The sequence below is a fragment of the Cyprinodon variegatus genome, unplaced genomic scaffold, assembly GCF_000732505.1.
Source record: "Cyprinodon variegatus isolate N-32 unplaced genomic scaffold, C_variegatus-1.0 Scaffold612, whole genome shotgun sequence".
In the NCBI taxonomy this organism is placed as follows: Eukaryota; Metazoa; Chordata; class Actinopteri; order Cyprinodontiformes; family Cyprinodontidae; genus Cyprinodon; species Cyprinodon variegatus.
Genome location: NW_015151065.1, coordinates 252,039 through 269,475, shown reverse-complemented (window position 1 = coordinate 269,475; position 17,437 = coordinate 252,039). Strand labels below are relative to the sequence as shown.

Below are 17,437 nucleotides of genomic sequence, written 5' to 3'. Positions count from 1 at the left end.
ATATTTTGTGGTAGATATCTGTATCTAGTGGCACATAGAGCTGAATGCCAATGGTCTCTAAAGGTGTCTCAGTGCTCACATGGTTCCCCTGGTCATGGTCTGTTGACTGTTTCTAACTTGCAGCAACCTTGGGGCCTGAAGCTCCAGTGCATTCAATAGTGGCTAAAACCTTAGCCAAGGTAACTCCATGAAATCCTAAAATGACATTATAAAAAATGTATTAACATCACTGATGTACAGAAAAGTTTTCTGAAATTTGAAATAGTGATTTACAAATTTTGTTAAAGCAGATTTTTTTTTTTTTTTTTAACCATAAATTAAAGCAAAATCTTTTAAATCCCGGGTTGATTGATTTTCAGTGCCTGATGGCCTTATTCTAAAGAACCCCAAATGAAAACAAAAACCTGCTTAGCTCATCTAATTCAATTTTCTCCAGTTATTATGTTCAATTATTATTATTAATTACACATAATTACTTTTTTTAGTCCTATGTTTATTTTGACAGACAAAAGAAAAAGTGCAGAGTCTATGTAGAATAATTATTCTAATTATAAGCATGTTTTGTTTGTAAACATACAGGTTAAAAATACAAAAATGTCTCACTAAAGTTTGGAAAGTAAATTATAGAGTTCAATTAAATTGATTGCTTGTTTGGCTTAGAACTACTCTTCAATCATAGTTTACAAATAAATAAAAAAAGCAGTCTGGGCTTTTGGAAAAGCGTTACAGGGAAAAGATGAGCCACTTCAAGCCTTCCAGGACATGGAAACTACTGAAACATCGACATCACTGTCTACGGTTTAATTTAATATCACCAGGGACTAAGAGAGTTCTGAACAAGAAAGATGAACATGATGCAAAAACGATACCTTGAAGCTAAACTACAATTAAGAGCTTAACAAATGAACAGTCAAATGTCTTCAGATGAACTGCTTCATGCAGAGAACAAACAAAGATCAAGCCTTTTGACAACCAAGGCAATAAGAAGGTTTGGATCAGTCAAGATAAGACTTTTCTAACCAGGAATGCTGTATCAATTCTCATGGTGGTGGTAGAATCATTCTGTGGGTTTCCATTGCACAAAAATGTACTCCTTAATTCCTAAACGTTATCTGAAATAGACGGAATGAAAGAAACAAAGGTAGAGTTACATGCTTAAATACAATGGTGCTTTAGAAACAACAACTTAGATTAAGGTTAAGTTTCTTGAATAACTCTAATGTGGGCTGTATGTTGGCACAGTTTGGAGCACTGCTGCCTTGTTGCTTGGTTAGATTCCCAGCCTAGGATCTTTCTGCATGGAGATGGCATGTTTTCCCCTTGCATTTGTGGGTTCTCTCGAGGTACTACGGCTTCCTCCCGCTGTGCAAAAACAGTTAGGTTTCTTAATTGCTGCTATGCATGAATGTGGGTGTGCATGTTTAAATGTCTCAGTGTTGCCCTGTAATAGACTGTCTACCTGTCCAGGGTGGACCCCGTCTTTCACCATAGGCTGATGGAGATAAGTACCAGCACCCTCAATGACCCGGATGGATGGACGGATGGATGGATGGATGGACGGACGGATGGACGGACGGACGGACGGACAGACAGACAGACAGACAGACAGACAGACAGACAGACAGACAGACGGACGGATGGAATAACTCTAACTTCAACTGATTTGAAAATTTGTGGACTTATCCTTAAAAGACAGAAAACTTATAGTATCGCTATAAATTAGCTTCTTCTGGTAAGCCAACATGAGAGGTCAAATAGCTTTTCTTCAAGAAATATAGAGGATAGTTAGAAATTGCTAGCATCTCATTAAAAAAATTATCTGGGGCTATGTGTACTTTTTTGTTTTTTAACTATTTTAAAAATTTTAATTCATGAATACTTTTTCAAACAATTCTTGCACTATAAGGATAAAAAAAGGTACAGCTTATGTCATTTTTATAGAGGTGTGAGGCTGTTTCTTAGCTGAATTGTATTAAATCAAAACAATATTTTAACTTCTTTTTTTTTATAGTATAAGAATAGTCTTTGTTTATGGTATTTGTGAAAGGATAACTAAAACCATGCTGGTATTTACTGTATTTTTACTGTTAACAGGATTGATCATATCCTAAGCAGCATCTTAATTGGGCTGACCCTGATAGAGAGGAAGAATTGTTTTCAATCAGTGAGCTGTGAAAGATCAAAGGAACAAGACATCCGCTCTTCAATGAAACTTTTCCTCTAAACAGTTCTGACTCCAGGACCTGAACCCAACATACATGAATTAGTGCTGAAATTGAAGTGGATCCTATCAGACTTGGCTAAGATAGAGGAAAACTATTCTGTTACAGCTGTAGAGATGGATTCTGGCTCCAACATTCCTGGGATCAGCGGAGATAACAGTGGAGTAGCTGTGTCTATCTAGTGCAAATGGACATGCGGCCAGTTTCTGTACCTCTCTGAAATAATTAACATAAACACAGACTACAGTTACAGTTAGAGGCTGGGTAAGTAAAACTAAGTGCACTTTGTTGGATCTGATATAAGCATAGTCCTAAAGATAAAAAAAGAAGAACTCAAGGACATTTAAGCTCATCTAAAGTTAATGGCGGCACACAAATCGTACATGCATGCATCTATTGTTTCACTGCACCTGGTCTTAAAGGAAACAGGATAGATGGGATCCTGGGACCTTACTTTGGGACTGTTTTTATCAGTGGTATTGTATGAGTGTAGACATGCATATGATTGCTCGAAAACAGGAGCCAAACATCTGCAACAATGATGCAGCTTGGAGTCACAAACCATGCAAACTAAATAAATAAATAAATAAATAAATAAATAAATAAATAAATAAATTATTATACCCTGCTTTTACTAATAACAGCGGGGGAAGTAAAATGTGAAGTTTATTTACTTTGTAATGGTTGTCTTTGTAGTTAAAAGCATCATTGCTTCTAAACTGAATGTTTATTAAGGTGCTTGAGCCTAAAAATACTGTTAACCGAACTGTTAAGTGGTTACTGTGACTGAATTAAACTGCATATTTACTTGCTCCTGTGTGTTATTTGAATTAAGAGGGACACTACTGTAAAAAAATAAAAAAGCTGTGATACTAGACTGTGATCATCCACTAGTCTAGTTAATGTTAGTGTTGCACCGATACCAGTATGAGACGAGGCCCCGATGGTCTGGGCTTTGTTGCTGTACGGCATGCAAGGATAATGTCAGTTTGCAAAATTTAAAATTCTTTATAGGCATTTTGGTTATGTAGCAGGACAATTATATCATTCAGACTAAAAAAGTCTGCCTCAATTGACCTGGAACAATACATTCAAGTTTTGGATTAGCCTAGTCAATGTCTAACCTTAGATACTGTATAAGATGCTCCAGCATGACATTAAACAATGTGGAATAATGCTCCAGTGTGGCTGAAATAAACCACTTATGCAAAGAAAAGTAGGCCTGAAACCCATTTACTGTGATGTAAAAGACTCAATGCCAGTCAATTGTTCCTAATGGTGGCCCAAACAGCTTAGGGGGCAAATACTTTTTTTCTTCTTTCCAATAGGGCCAGTTTGGTTGGCTTTTTTCTCTGCTTTTATGTTTATTAAAGTTATCGTGGACGGGCAGACGGACAGAAAGACAGATGAAACACTTGAAGCTTTGCTAAGTTGGTCTTGCACAGCCAGGCAGCCGCAAAGAAAGGGAACAAAAGAGGAATGGTCTTAGGGGAAATTGAGTGTACAAGATGCATCATGCCAGTGGAGCAGAATCCTTAAACACACTCACACACACAGCAGCACACACTACTGTAGAATTCCTAATGAGTGAAGAGCCCACAGGGGACAAGAACTGGGAGACAGGCGGAGAAAAAGGGAGGAGTTAAATGTGAGGACAGACGGAAAGAGAGAAATCGATGCATCTTTCTTTAGCTTACAATGCTTATCAAGCATGCATGGCATTATGTCCATGTTGTGTATGTTGTGTATTTGGGGTGGATTTTTTTTTGTTTCCACAAAGGAGACTTGAGAGATTGAAAGTCACATATGTGCAAAAAGTATTGGCGATGGGACGTAAGTATTCAAGCCCAGGGCAGAATTCCAATCTCCGCAAGAAAGCAGTCAGGCCACTAAGGTTGCCATGACGCTGTCTCCCCCCCAAACACACTCCTTCTCTCTCGCCCTTCACACAGCAGAGCAGGGTGGGGCTAAATGTCCTCAGGTAAAGTGGAATAAAAGTTTTACAAGTAGAATGATCATATATGCCTGAATAAATTGTGTATTTTTAAGTGAAGGTATGTTATCAGTAATTTTTAAAATGTGATTATACATTTAGACAATTTCTAAATTACTTTTAAGATAAATATGGAAAATGTTATTATAAATTGTACATTTGACAGTTTTTTTTATGGATCTAAACTGTACGTTGCAAAGTTTAAAGCACAATCTGGATCACTGTCACATGGGGTCAAAGGTCAAGGTTTGTATAATAATGTTAGTCCTGAATGCTTGCCCATTTTTAAACAATTTCAGACTTCCTCAGAATAAACTTTACCCAAATATTTACTGAGGACATGGTTTTGCTTTAAATGCATTCAATAAAAGCATCAAAACTTCAGCATCATTTTCTGTCTGCCAATTTTTTAACTAGCAGCCTTTTCCCCTAAATATGGTTTAAGGAAAAAAGAACTAATAATCTGCAAAGAAAACTATAAATAGGCACCAGAAATTTTTTATCAGCCTGATTGATGCAAAATACTTATATTTGGAGAAAACATTAAGAAAACTGACGCGGTCATGTAGAATATTGATAATGTAAAACTGCTCCAACTAAAGAGTTATAAATGAATAAATATAAAAGGCTTACGCTGAATTAAAGCACAGTATTTTGTGCAACTATTCTCTGAAAAAATACATTTATTTACACAAACTTTAAGAACTGTACATGTATACAATAATACTTTATAACTCTCAGTTAGGATTACTTTACCCTTTTGTGTGCTGTTTTATCTATGGTGTTATTCTCTCCCATTTTGTTCATTCTACGTCTCGCCCAAGTTACATACGTATGTCGAACCTGTTTCAAAGTTTTCTCCTAATCAACTGATCCAGTGAATTGATGCAACTGAAATTGTGAAATATCACTTTAAAGATGCAGCACATACATTCAGCTTAAAGGACAGCCCATTTTTTAAGGTAAGAAACATTTTACTCACTAATTTAATCTAAAATAATCTTTCTTTTATGAGTACTACAATATCAGCACAGCCTCTTACTTCAAATAATTCAAAATATTCTATCAGGGAAACATCTGAACTCACTATGATTCTGTTCTGCTAACTGCACAGCAAAAATGCAGATACAATAAAACCAACAGGATGCACCAGCTCAGGAATGCCAGGCAAATAACTGTACTGTGCACTAAACATCATCATTCTAAACCTGGGACAGTTTCTGAATAGTATATGATAGCAAACATTAATAATATTACTTCTATATAGAGTATTGAAGAAAAATGACTCTTTGTTGGAAATTGTGTGAATCAAGACAGCTGTATTCATTATATAATGATGGCTAAAGACAGGGAACATGCAATCTTAAGCCATTTGTCAATTCATTCTCACCCATTTACAGGAAACAGCTTACTTTGGACTATCTACCACAGTTTTCCCAGCTGTTTTGGTCTTATTCGTCAAATTACATCAGTTACCATAACTGCCTGATTGTGTGAAAATGTCAGAGATCAAAAGTAGAGATTCAGGAAGGAAAGGCCAGGAGACAGAGGAAGAGGGGAAGGGAGGCAGAGGTTTTAAATTGACTATTGGTCAGGGGTCAGATGGACATTTAATATAACCAATCAGCTTCCTAATTACACAAGTGCTGCCAGATTGGTGTCTTCTATAGGTTTGTGTGAGTGAGTGAGTGTGTGTGTGTGGCTGGTGTTGCGTGTAGAGGTCTTGTTGTAACAAAACGAACATCTGGCCTCAATATTGATTCCATGTGTCAGCACACACTATAAGTCTGGATGCATGTAAATGTGCACACACACAGGTTGCAGTAAATGGCTCCTGCCTTACACAGCCACACAGAGAGAAAGAGATGGAAAAAGAAATGGCAACACATGAGGACTCGGCGACGTGATGTGCCAGTCAGGCCAGAAAAACACAAAGGTGAAAAAAACAATACAACTGCATGCGTACACACACACACACACACACACACACACACACACACACACACACACACACACACACACACACACACACTCACACTCTCCCAGCTCTTCTGGGTGTGTTTGTGAGTGTGTGTGAAAGCTGATTATAACGGTAATTGATGTAAACGTCTAAATTACAGCTAGAAGCTAAAATAACCACCGTGTTTTAGCGTTGCCATGTCAACGTGATGAAAAACACCTGGATGTTTCACCGGAGGAGAGAGGGGGAAATGTGTGCGTCACAACCGCACAGCTGAACCAATGAAACCCAGCATTGGTAAGGGACATGATTCTGGACAAATAAAATAAAAATCTACAATTTAACGGCCTGTTAGGCTGAAACCAAAGTCTTTATATACCGTTGCAGATTGCAATTAATACAGAATAAAAAAGACTTAAAAACTTGACATTTGTTAAGTTGTTAATTGTTGTTGTTAATTGAAAATTTTAAAGATTTTAGAGCTCTAGATACTTCAAATTTCCCTTTAACTCTCCAAGCAAGGAGAACATTAACAGGAGAATCAGTGAAGGCCTGCATCCAAAATTGAATTTCTGGAGAAAAACTACAACTAAATGCACATTAAACACTGCACTCCATTCTAATAGAGAAAGATGACACGGCAACATCAGGTTGTATATGAATGCATTAAGAAAATAAGCAGGTTTGTGTAAATGTGTGGACGGATGGAACAAAGACTTGGATCGAACATTAGGGAAAAAGTTTACTTTCCAGTGAGTCAATGACCCCTGCAATTATGGTTAATTTAGAAAACAAAGGAAACCATGTCGCATTGACACATAAGAGAAGTTCCCTGTTTTGTCTTGGTTTATCCAATAAAACATAAGGAATACATGGTATTTTGTTGTTGACAAAAGAGACGGGTTTGGATAGATGTGTGCAAAAAGATTGACCATCCAATACCTACTCAGCAGACTGACAGGTTCAGAACAACTTTAAAGAAAGTAGAGGTGCAGCAATGCAGCATAAAATACTCTAAATCTGCTGAAATATCCATGTTTTGCAGCCGTTACTTCCACTCCTAGACTGGATTCATGGAAGCTCAACTAACTATGTGTATCTTCACAGTTCCCTTTGGTACCAATGTAGGCTGGGTGTGCTATCATACTGAGATTTAAAGAAGTTTTTCTTTGGCAGGAGATGCAAAAGGACCGCCCCGCCCTGCTTCCACAAAACTACCCAAAGTAAGAACCACGCTGCCAAATCCCAGAAATTTAAAGTCAATTTTTATGGATGATCCCACACTTTACACTTTTAGAAGTGGGATGATGTGGCAAAATATGTTACCCAGACATGATCACAAGTCTCAGTCGTATTTTTTTTTTTTTTCCTCAAACCAATCCAAATCAGCTCGTCTGGCAGTTCAAAGAATGTGTGAAAGGAGAATTATCATCACAAGCGTACATGAAAAAGAAAATCAGCTTACCTTTAAGTCAGTGATACCAAGCTGTCACCTTCCACGTAAGCATATTTTCAGCTGCATGTGTGGAGTCTTTTATGTGTGGACTACCCGGAATTAGACTAGATGCGGTTAAAATGGTGTAATTTATTTTCCAAGCCAACCCTAATGTTCCTTACAGACAATCAGACGGCTGTGGACTGTCACAAGGCGTAAAGCCACATGCTGTCGTGATACATACTCTCCCATCTAGCAGATACACTAGAAACTTTTATGCAAAGGAAAAACACTACGGACAAAAAATTATAGCAAAAAGTTTTTTTCTTTTTCTGATTACCTTAAAAACAAGTTAGTCAGTTTCATACATAAAACACACCATAGCAGGCAGAGACTAAGAAATACACATTTGAACTTTTTTTCCGCCTTCCTACCATGGCTGTGTTTATTTGAGTCTGTGTCTTGATGGGAAATGTGACTGCTGGGCAAACAAACTAAAAGTCTATAACAGACATGTCTGCCGCAGAAAAGGTGTGTTTAACATGTGTGTTTAAAAGATAGGCAAATAGGGTAAAAACTAGTGTGCATCCATCCCACTGCCATGCAGGGAATGACAAAACACGATTCATTGAATAAAAGTTGTCCAGATTTATTTAAGCAACAGGTAAAGTCATGATCTATGGGAGAAATTCTTTAAGAATTTCTTTAGGAGACAAGGATTTAAACTTAGGCTGGTCTTAACTGTACAGCTGTATTGTTGCTTAATAGCTGGAGAGCTAATCAACTGAGAGACACTGAGGTGGCACTATGAGAGACATACGAGGCAGGTAAACCCAAAACATATAAACATCAGCCTTTATCTATAAAAACAGATTAAACTATAAACAGTGGAACAAATGAAACCACATTTACTACAGTTAACCCTTTATAGGGCACGTTACTGTTTTTGATCACTTGCATACCCCTTAGAAATGGAGCCCCCTACTTTTGTTATTTTTCTTACTATATTCGGGCAAGTTGGCATTTCTTGTTATTGCATTGACATTCATTTTTGCCATAAGAATATTAATATTTTTTGAATGTTACAAAGGTAATAAGGTAATGATCTAAAAATGAGTGAAAATAAGTGTATTTACCGTTAATTTGAGTAGGTAAATAAGGAAATCTCAGAGTGGAAGGAGCATTTTTATCTATAACATCAAATTATTTGACATGATGCACTTGAAATAGGAGACTGCATTTTTTTCCTTATTTTATTTGTAAAATTTCTTATTCCATTTGCTCAATTCAAGAAAAAAATGCAATTATTTTAAGAAAAAATGAAGTACTTTGATTTCATATTTTTGCAGTGCGCTCTTTGCTTGAAAGTTAGAAATTTAAAGTCTTTCACTGAGTGCCCTATAAAGGGTTAACAGAATAAATATGTGTTAGGGTAACAGGTTTAGATCCCACTTCAAATAGTACAAGTTGAAGAGCACATGGGGTCCAGCTATAAATCCGAATTGGATTTTGTAGAAGGGTTGATTTACCAAAAAAGCATTAAACTTACCCTTTCATACCTTTTGTTTAGGATTTTATTGTCTGAGGATTCTCTGTCAGAAACTCTAAAACCAAAACATACATGAAAATAGACACAAACTTGTTGTGACGAAGGAAATTAATAATAACAGACATACTCTAAAAATAAACCAGTGGAATACTTCTATTTCTATTTAAGAATCTCATACTGATAGATTTGAAATGATAAAAAAAAGTTTTGAATATTGAAATTGTATTTAATAATAGTTCAACTTCTCCTATACTTGGATGAATCTTGCAAAATTTTTGATTTTGAAAGACGGTCTGCAAACTTCATCTGAGTATGGCTAACAAAAAAAATGCAGGGTTTGCAGTGTTCAGAAATAATTTCAGGAAACGAGACACGCCAAGGAGAAAAGAAGAAGTTGCAGGCTCAGGGTATTTATGACTAGCTTCTGAAAGTCAAGCCTTAAAAAGACCCAAAAAACTCCAGAAAAGACTCAAAAGGAACAGGGAGAAACATCCTTCCCTAGCTAAAAATGCCCTATAGGAACACATTTTGATTATTCAAAGAGAAAAATAGCTATGATCTGTTATGTTTTTTTCTATAAAACATGTCTGACATGTTTAATCGAAGAAAAATGGGAAAAAATTATGTTTATGCACAGATATTAAAATCTATTAGGCAAAGGCAAGATTTTAAAATTGGACGCATCTGATGCATGTTTGCCGTCTCTATGTACAATGTTAGATGCAATCAAGCGTGGCCGTGCTTTATTCGCTGACATGACTAGAAAGAAAGTAGTTTTAAAATATATTTAATTGAGAAAGCCCACCTCAAACCGTTTGGTCCTACTTTTAAACATTCTGTTGTTATTTCGAGTAACCACTGTTATCTCATCAGCAAAGTCAGTCACTACTGGCTGCCTAAAAGTTACCAGAGGTCACTTTATGATGTGATCACCTAATTTGCACATTTGGTAATGTGATCCCGCCATACGAGAAAAAAACAGAAGACAGACAGTTATTAAAAAATATATAAATATCTTTAAAACTGAAGATAAACCTAATAAAATAAATTCAGGCATTCATTTGAACCAAAACTGTTTAAATCAGTCTTTTTATTTTTTCAAATTTTACTTAAAGACAGTTAGGAAAACACAGTGAAAGTGGCTGCGGATGAATTACATAATAGAAGCAGCTCTCACTGCTTGCAGAAGACGGTAGATTCAGAGAGATCGGTGCTTTCATATTGTCGCCAAAGTCTTCTATATAGTAAAAATTGTCTAGATTTCTCACTAATCTCTTTTAAAAAATCACGCAGCTTTTCCTTCCTGAACCTAATGTGCATGCCAACTCTAAAGGGGTGTACGGCACAGATTGTAAGCTTACAGCATTGCACAAAATGCAAAAGTTACATGTCATCCAAGAGTTAAATTAATTTATTTCCAAAAGTTTTACATAATCAGTACATCATGGTGATATTTATGGGTTAAATTATGATGTCTCTTGATGTTTATACTGTAGAAATAAACCCTAGCCAGTAGCTGTTGCTTGTCCAGGATGTGTTTCCAACCGCAGGTGTCCACATTTTACAAATTGCACTGGGTTCACAATGCTGAAATGCAGTAATGGCAGCGCGGACCCTCAGAACTTATCAAGCATAAACGAGGTACAACACATACAGCAGGAGGATTATCTCTTTATCGTGTTTGGGATAGAAATTGGCACAATTTCTTGCTGTGTGAATGCCCACCTTAAATAAATAAATTGACTCACAATCGCCTGAATAATTATAAAATACAATAATATAATAAAATATTTTCCTTAAATATAGATGGCCTAGCTGGACAGAGAAAAAATCAAACAATGCATGTCATCTACTCCCAGGAAATATCTTGCATCATAAAAGGAGGCGAGCGTCTGTAGCTCTGAGGAAAAGTCCACATAAAGGTACTTTGTAGTGTTCAAATTTTTAAGTTTAGGTTTAAAGAGAAGAACAAGCTGTTAATAAACTTACTCTTAGGGTTTGCAATATAGCACAAATATTATCAGACCACTTTCTACTGCCTTTTTCCTATTGATATAATAAAAAATCATGGGCACACATACAGACACACACACACACACACAAACTAATTCAAACATAAGCTCTAATTTCCTGTAGCGGATATAAAGTGAGACAGAATTATCGATACAGCAACTAAGTTAAATTCATGCTTTAATTTCCTCTCCAAATACACAACGTCAGACACACTAATGCGCACTCAAATGCAAATGCAGACAAGTTGTATGTAATTAGGCAAAGAAGCACCGTGAGAACACATTCAGTTATCCAGATACATGTGTGCACTAAAGAAGGAAAATAGAAAGCCTCTAAATGAGTACTTCAGGAAGCTGTAGCTGTCCGAGTTTCTGTCCACTAAACAAGGTTGTGATTAATGTCAAGTGTGTTTCCTTCACTTCTTCCAAATGAACTTTCTTCCTTGTTTCTATCAGTCTTTCCTCACATTTACTTTGCGTATTCCGCTTGTCTTTCATCTTTTCTCCGGTCTAATGTCCTTTGTGTTTTCTTTTCTTACTTCACCCTTCTTTTCCCTGATCCTCCCGTCCTTCTTTGGGCCCTTTCCTTTTTACGTTAGCTTAAACTTTTTCCTCACAATCTTTTTTAGGTATTTCTAACTCTCATCAATTGTGTTTCGATCGTCTTTGTCTAATGCACATTGTAGTGCATAGCATCATGGCATGCACATTGTAGTAAAGAATGCCATCAGAAAAGCTGGATGGAAAATTCCAATAACTCCCTCAAATGTTTAAAAAAAAAAAACGTTACATTAGCTTAAAGTTGTTTTTGGCTCTAACGAAAAAAGGTTAATGCATAAAGTTTTTTCTAGTTTTTTCTATTTATGCATGTAAACATGGCTGGAACCAAAATCTCTATTACCAACTGAGATTTTAACCTAAGAACAATTAGCCCAATGCAGCAAATTCATTAAAACTTTCCTCCATTACTGATCTCTTGTCTGTGCTAGATTGCAACCTCTTCTTCCTGTTTATCACAACCATGCTTGACGACGTCATGTGGATGACATATGACAACATCACGCTTTGCGTCGCTTAGCTGATCCACTTCAAACCAAATCGAAAGAACGTAAATTCAGGTTTCCTTTTTTGCTAATTTTATAAGTTTGCTTAAATTTTGATTTTACATTTTAGTTGGATGGAAACATAGCTACCGTATTTGTTGTTTCGCCATTCTTCTAAATTGTCCCTGTTTCCTTCCTTCCATCCAGTATCTCCTTGATTTCTAACTGTCCTGTGCCTTCCCTTCCTTTTCTTTTTCTTTTTCATAAAAAAAAAATAAAAAAATCCAGATATACATTCACTCTCTGTCTGCATGTGTCTTTTCTGCTGTCTCAGAAAATCTGGAATTTATAAGATGAACTCAAACTAACATTGAAACAGATGTTTTAGTACATGTACATGTGTTTTACTTCCTCAGGCACTCTTAACCCTAAAAGCCAACATTACTCAAACATCCATCTCATTCCATTTATAAACTAAAAGATTTTACTTTAATTTAATCTCTGAATCTCACATGCTTTTAATTCTTCTCCCACACAGTCAGTCAAACAACCAGAAAGTAAAATCTTAAGCAAAAAAAAAAAAAAACAGTGGATGGAATTAATCGATGGAACAACATGGGCAGCAGCAGGCCAATGCCTCATCAAGGTAACATTGTGCAGCAATTAAACATCACACCTTTCAAAGAAACTATTTCCCTCACTCTGCAAAGGAAAATGCTGCACATGCCAGCATACTAAAAACTCCCATTCTTCACTCACATGCGTGTTCTCCTGCCTGTGTTGTAGCGGTGTGAGTGCGTGCACCTAACCACTTTAAAGTCTGTGAGTTGCCTATTGATCCCCGTGTATCGGGCAAGTTGTCCTCTGAGGAAAGAAGGGAAATGAAAGAAAAAGAATAAAATGAAAAAGGGGAGAGGCAGATCGATGCAGCGGGGAACAGGGAGGGCGAGCGGGGATTGAGGGAAAACACTCGCAAATACGAGTGCTATGCCGCACAGGCGAAGAGACGCACACACACATAAACACAAAAAGGTGGAGATTAAATATGAATTGGGGTTTTTGTTTCCTCTTTAGTCTCCTTTTAATCTGTTACCTCCCCACCTCCCATCCTGCATGGAGTTATCACATTTCGTTATCAAACATCATTTTATTTTTTCCACAGATTAATTTGGGTGACATCAATTTCCCATACAATATGATATATACAGGATAAACTTTTCATTTTTTTTTGCAAACCCTTAATCTTGACTCACTTTGAGCGTTAATGAGTCACGTTTAGTTAGAATTGTTTCTGCATGGGGAAAATCTGTGAGACTCAGCATTAATAACTATATTCCCTCTTATCAAAATGTTCATCTTAGATCTTTCTTCTACCAAGCTATAAATAAAAATAAAATCTGCATTTATCGCTCCCTAAGCAAATTGAATCTTCAAGATGTTAAGTGTCCAGCAAGGACAGATGCAAGATAAGAATGTTGATTAAAATGTGTCTTTGCAAAGAAAAGCAATTATTACACGGTCAGCATGAGTCCTGCCACGTGTTTATTGTACTGACTTTAAGCCTTACTGGCAGAACAATAGCTTTATCAATCTGGCCTTCTCTCACACATGAATGTTTTAAAAATATCAGGTCATGATCTGCCACTCTGTACTTTTCAGTTCTGTAAGTTTTTATTTTGGGTTCTCAGTCATGCTTTATTTTGTTATTCTGTTTTATCAATAATTATATAAATTTTGCTATTATTTATTCCTGGATCTACTTTTAGTTAGTTATTCTTTCTCTTATCCTTTGGTTATGTTATCTCCAGTCCCTTCTCTTTTCCTCTTGTTTTCGCCTTGGTTATTCCTTATTTTGTAGTCATTAGTTTTATTCCCCTTTACCCTTATTCAAGTTCCTTTCTAGTTACAGTTAACCCCTGTTTTCCCTGGTTTCTCTTTGTTGCCCCCTAGTGGCGATTCCCCCTTAGCTCCTTTCTAGCTGCCTCTGTCCACACATGCTCCCAATTAACTGATTACTCTGCTCTTTGTTCTGTCTTCCATATTAATCGTCCTCTGCAGTTCATTAGTGCTGGTTGCTAGTTGATGCTTTGCTCTTCATGTGTTGTTTCTCTCTGAAGTCTCTTGTTTTTTGGTTTCTTGTAGTTTGTTATTGGATTTTGTTTCTGTTGCCCTCTTTAATTAAATCTGAAAGAACACATCTCTGCCTCCTGATCTCTGCATTTGGGTCTTTAACCAACTTCCACCAATCTGACCTCACTACAAAGGTGAAATTTCCATGTAAAAAAAAAAGAAAGCACACTTATAGAGGTATTTACAATGTCTTTGATAGAAACAGAAGCATTTTAACTTTCTTTAGAAGTTCATAATTGTGATATGAAGGAAGGATCATCTGCTCCAAATAGGAAGGACCAGAGGACTTGTTTTTTCCAGCAGGCCACACAAGTGTTTATCTTCAGCATTCATTTCAAAACAGAGCTGCTTTCCTTAGCTACTAGCCACTGATTTGAATAACTCAAGTTTGTCTTACTTCCATGTGCAGTGAGCAGGACAGTAAGGGGGTATCACCGTCACAATAAAAGAAGGGAATGTACAAAAGAGTTGCATCCTGGGGTCACAGAATATTTGACCAGATTAGCAACAAATGTTACTGATCAAGATCAAGCTAGCATGAAACAAAAATGAATACCTGGAAACGGCACCTTATGCCTAGTGTTAATTACAGTGGAAGATCTGTGATTCTGTGGGCCTTTTGCTCTCCCAAAGGCTCTCAGGAAATTATCAGGCAGCACTGCATCACTGAATCTTTAAATATCAGACAATTTTTAAAAATTCCCCTGGCTTCAGTCATATAATTAAAAATGAGTCACCATTGTATAATTTAGTCAAATAATGATCCAAAACACGGTTCCCGCATCCAAGACTAATCATCGTAAAAAGACTGTGGTAGGAAGAATGGTTAAAGATCCCTCTTAGTTTATGCATTTACCTAGTGCATTATTACAGTAGAATTCAAAATGCAATTAAAGTGATACAATATTTACAACAGGGACTTTTGTACAGTTTCTGCAACACACAGTTAAGCTTTAGCAGCTAAAAGTTTTGCTTTTATTTCACAAATCATGTAAAGGAGTTTCACAAATCTACCAAATAGATTAAGATAGAGTGCACCATTATATTTATCCCAGTTCTTTCTTTTTTTTTTATTCGTGTCTCTCTTTTATTTCAGTGTCAGTCTCCCACTCCTTCGCAGGGACACACAGCCCCACCCGCAGTAATGACTAAACCTCCTGCTGCCCCACCCTACCCAGACTGCCAAGTTGCTGCCAACACCTCAGACGCACAAATACACATTTGCACCAGGTCCCACCACAGCTGGTACAAAGAAGTCATAGACTCAACTGTTTTGCTCGTATGCTTATCCACACGCACCAGTTCCACCCGTCTCTCAGTTAATGCTGCCCGTGTCAGTGCCCTGACACCAGACACACACAAAATAGTCTATTCTGATCTAATGTGATCAGAGCAAATAAGCTCTGTGGTGCTGGCGAACCACAAACTATGCCTGCCAGTACATGACATCACTAAGGAGTGAAAAGCATTATGGTCCACAGAGTTGGGCGAAGGAAAATGAGTGACAGGTGGGAGCCATGGGAACAGTCAGTTAGCCACCCCCTGTTGCCAAGACAACGGGAAAGTTTCCCTGTGTTGTGAAGTTTAAAATTTGATTCTGAGGAGAAAGATGAATGCGGCTGATGGGAACGGGAAATGATGTCATGGAGGCATGTACGTAACAGATATGAACACAGTCGTGCGGGAAGCTTTGCTGGCAGGCATATTTTGCACAAGCTCTGTAAATACGATTAGAGGCAAGCAGATTCCTACGTAGGAGTTCACCACATGAGATCTACTCCATGCAGTCGATTCAAAGGGAAAATCATTTGAGGATAAAAGTGTATTAAAAGAGGCATTCTGATAACTAATGTTCCTGGCAGGAGGGATCTTGGATTCAGGGCTGAACTCTGAAAAGTCTGGAAGTAAATAAAACCAAAGGTGAACGATATGGTTGCATCACATAACAATCAGTACTTTGCTTTTACAAGAATATTTCTATGCCTTTTTTATTTTTACATTTCACAAAACTAAACTTCTGTGACAGAACATACAATCTTGCATAACTGTAGTGCAGTAGAATAAGCATACGTGTTCTCCCCAATGGTGTGTCTGAGTTATAGAACATATTTTACTAAACTTAATAAGTATTTAAGGGGAATATCATTTTAGGCTTCTTTCTATGCGTATTTGCAAAAATAATTCAGTCTGATTGGGTGTTGAGAAAACATAAAAACTAAGTGTAGTCTTAGATTCTAATTTGGTCTTTACTTTAATTGAACAAATCTAACAGATGCAAATGGCTTAATTTTCCCAGTGTTACCGTTTGCCTCAATGTGTCCCTAATAACTCTATTAAGTTTTTACTTCACTGATGAAGAAATTAATACCCAAAGTACGGTTCACCAACTTTAATGTTTCAAACTAGGGATGATGTGTTCAGGCTTTGTGTCTCAGTCAGAAAGTCACATGTCAGTCTAATGTCACCAGAGCAATTTAATCTATATGTTTGCTGCGTCCATGCCATGAATTATGGCAAACTTTTAATGGGACAGATTTGTGATTAATAATTTTCCTGCCAACCAATTATATTTATTATTTTTTTAGGCCCACCAAAGTTTGCTCTTTTTCTGAGTAATGTTTTTTCTCCTGTTCTGATAGTTAAATGAACAGTCATATCCTGGTAGCTTTCCAGTTTTGCCATACAATGTCAACTATCAAGGGATAGTTTTAACATTGCTTTATAATCCATCCTACTATATATTTCTAATAAAAAATGTTTCCCTGAGTTGTCTGCAGTGTTCCTTGATCTTCATGATGCTGATGTTGTTTGTTTATTAATGTCCTCAGTCAACCCTCTGAAGCCTTCACAACACAGCAGTATTAATACTAAGGTTATATTAGGGGATCTATTTACTAAATAGGTGACTTATAAAAAAGTTTTTTTAGTTAGAGGTGTTAGCGTAGAGGTGGTTAAATACAAATGCGGAAGTCATAATCTTGTTTATTTTGTAGTTATGCGTTAGCATGTATGTATTTATACCATAAACCATCAATGTAACTGCAGCTGTAGAGTTTCTTTGAAGTTTGTAGCCGTGATGTGATAAAATGTGAA

The 17,437-nt window shown here is 36.7% G+C and overlaps 1 protein-coding gene across 5 annotated transcripts in view; it reads right to left on the bottom strand.

Annotated features, from left to right (window-relative positions):
• Nucleotides 1-17,437, bottom strand: part of trps1 (trichorhinophalangeal syndrome I) — a 140,814-nt gene that overhangs the window by 41,317 nt on the left and 82,060 nt on the right. The window lies entirely within an intron of this gene.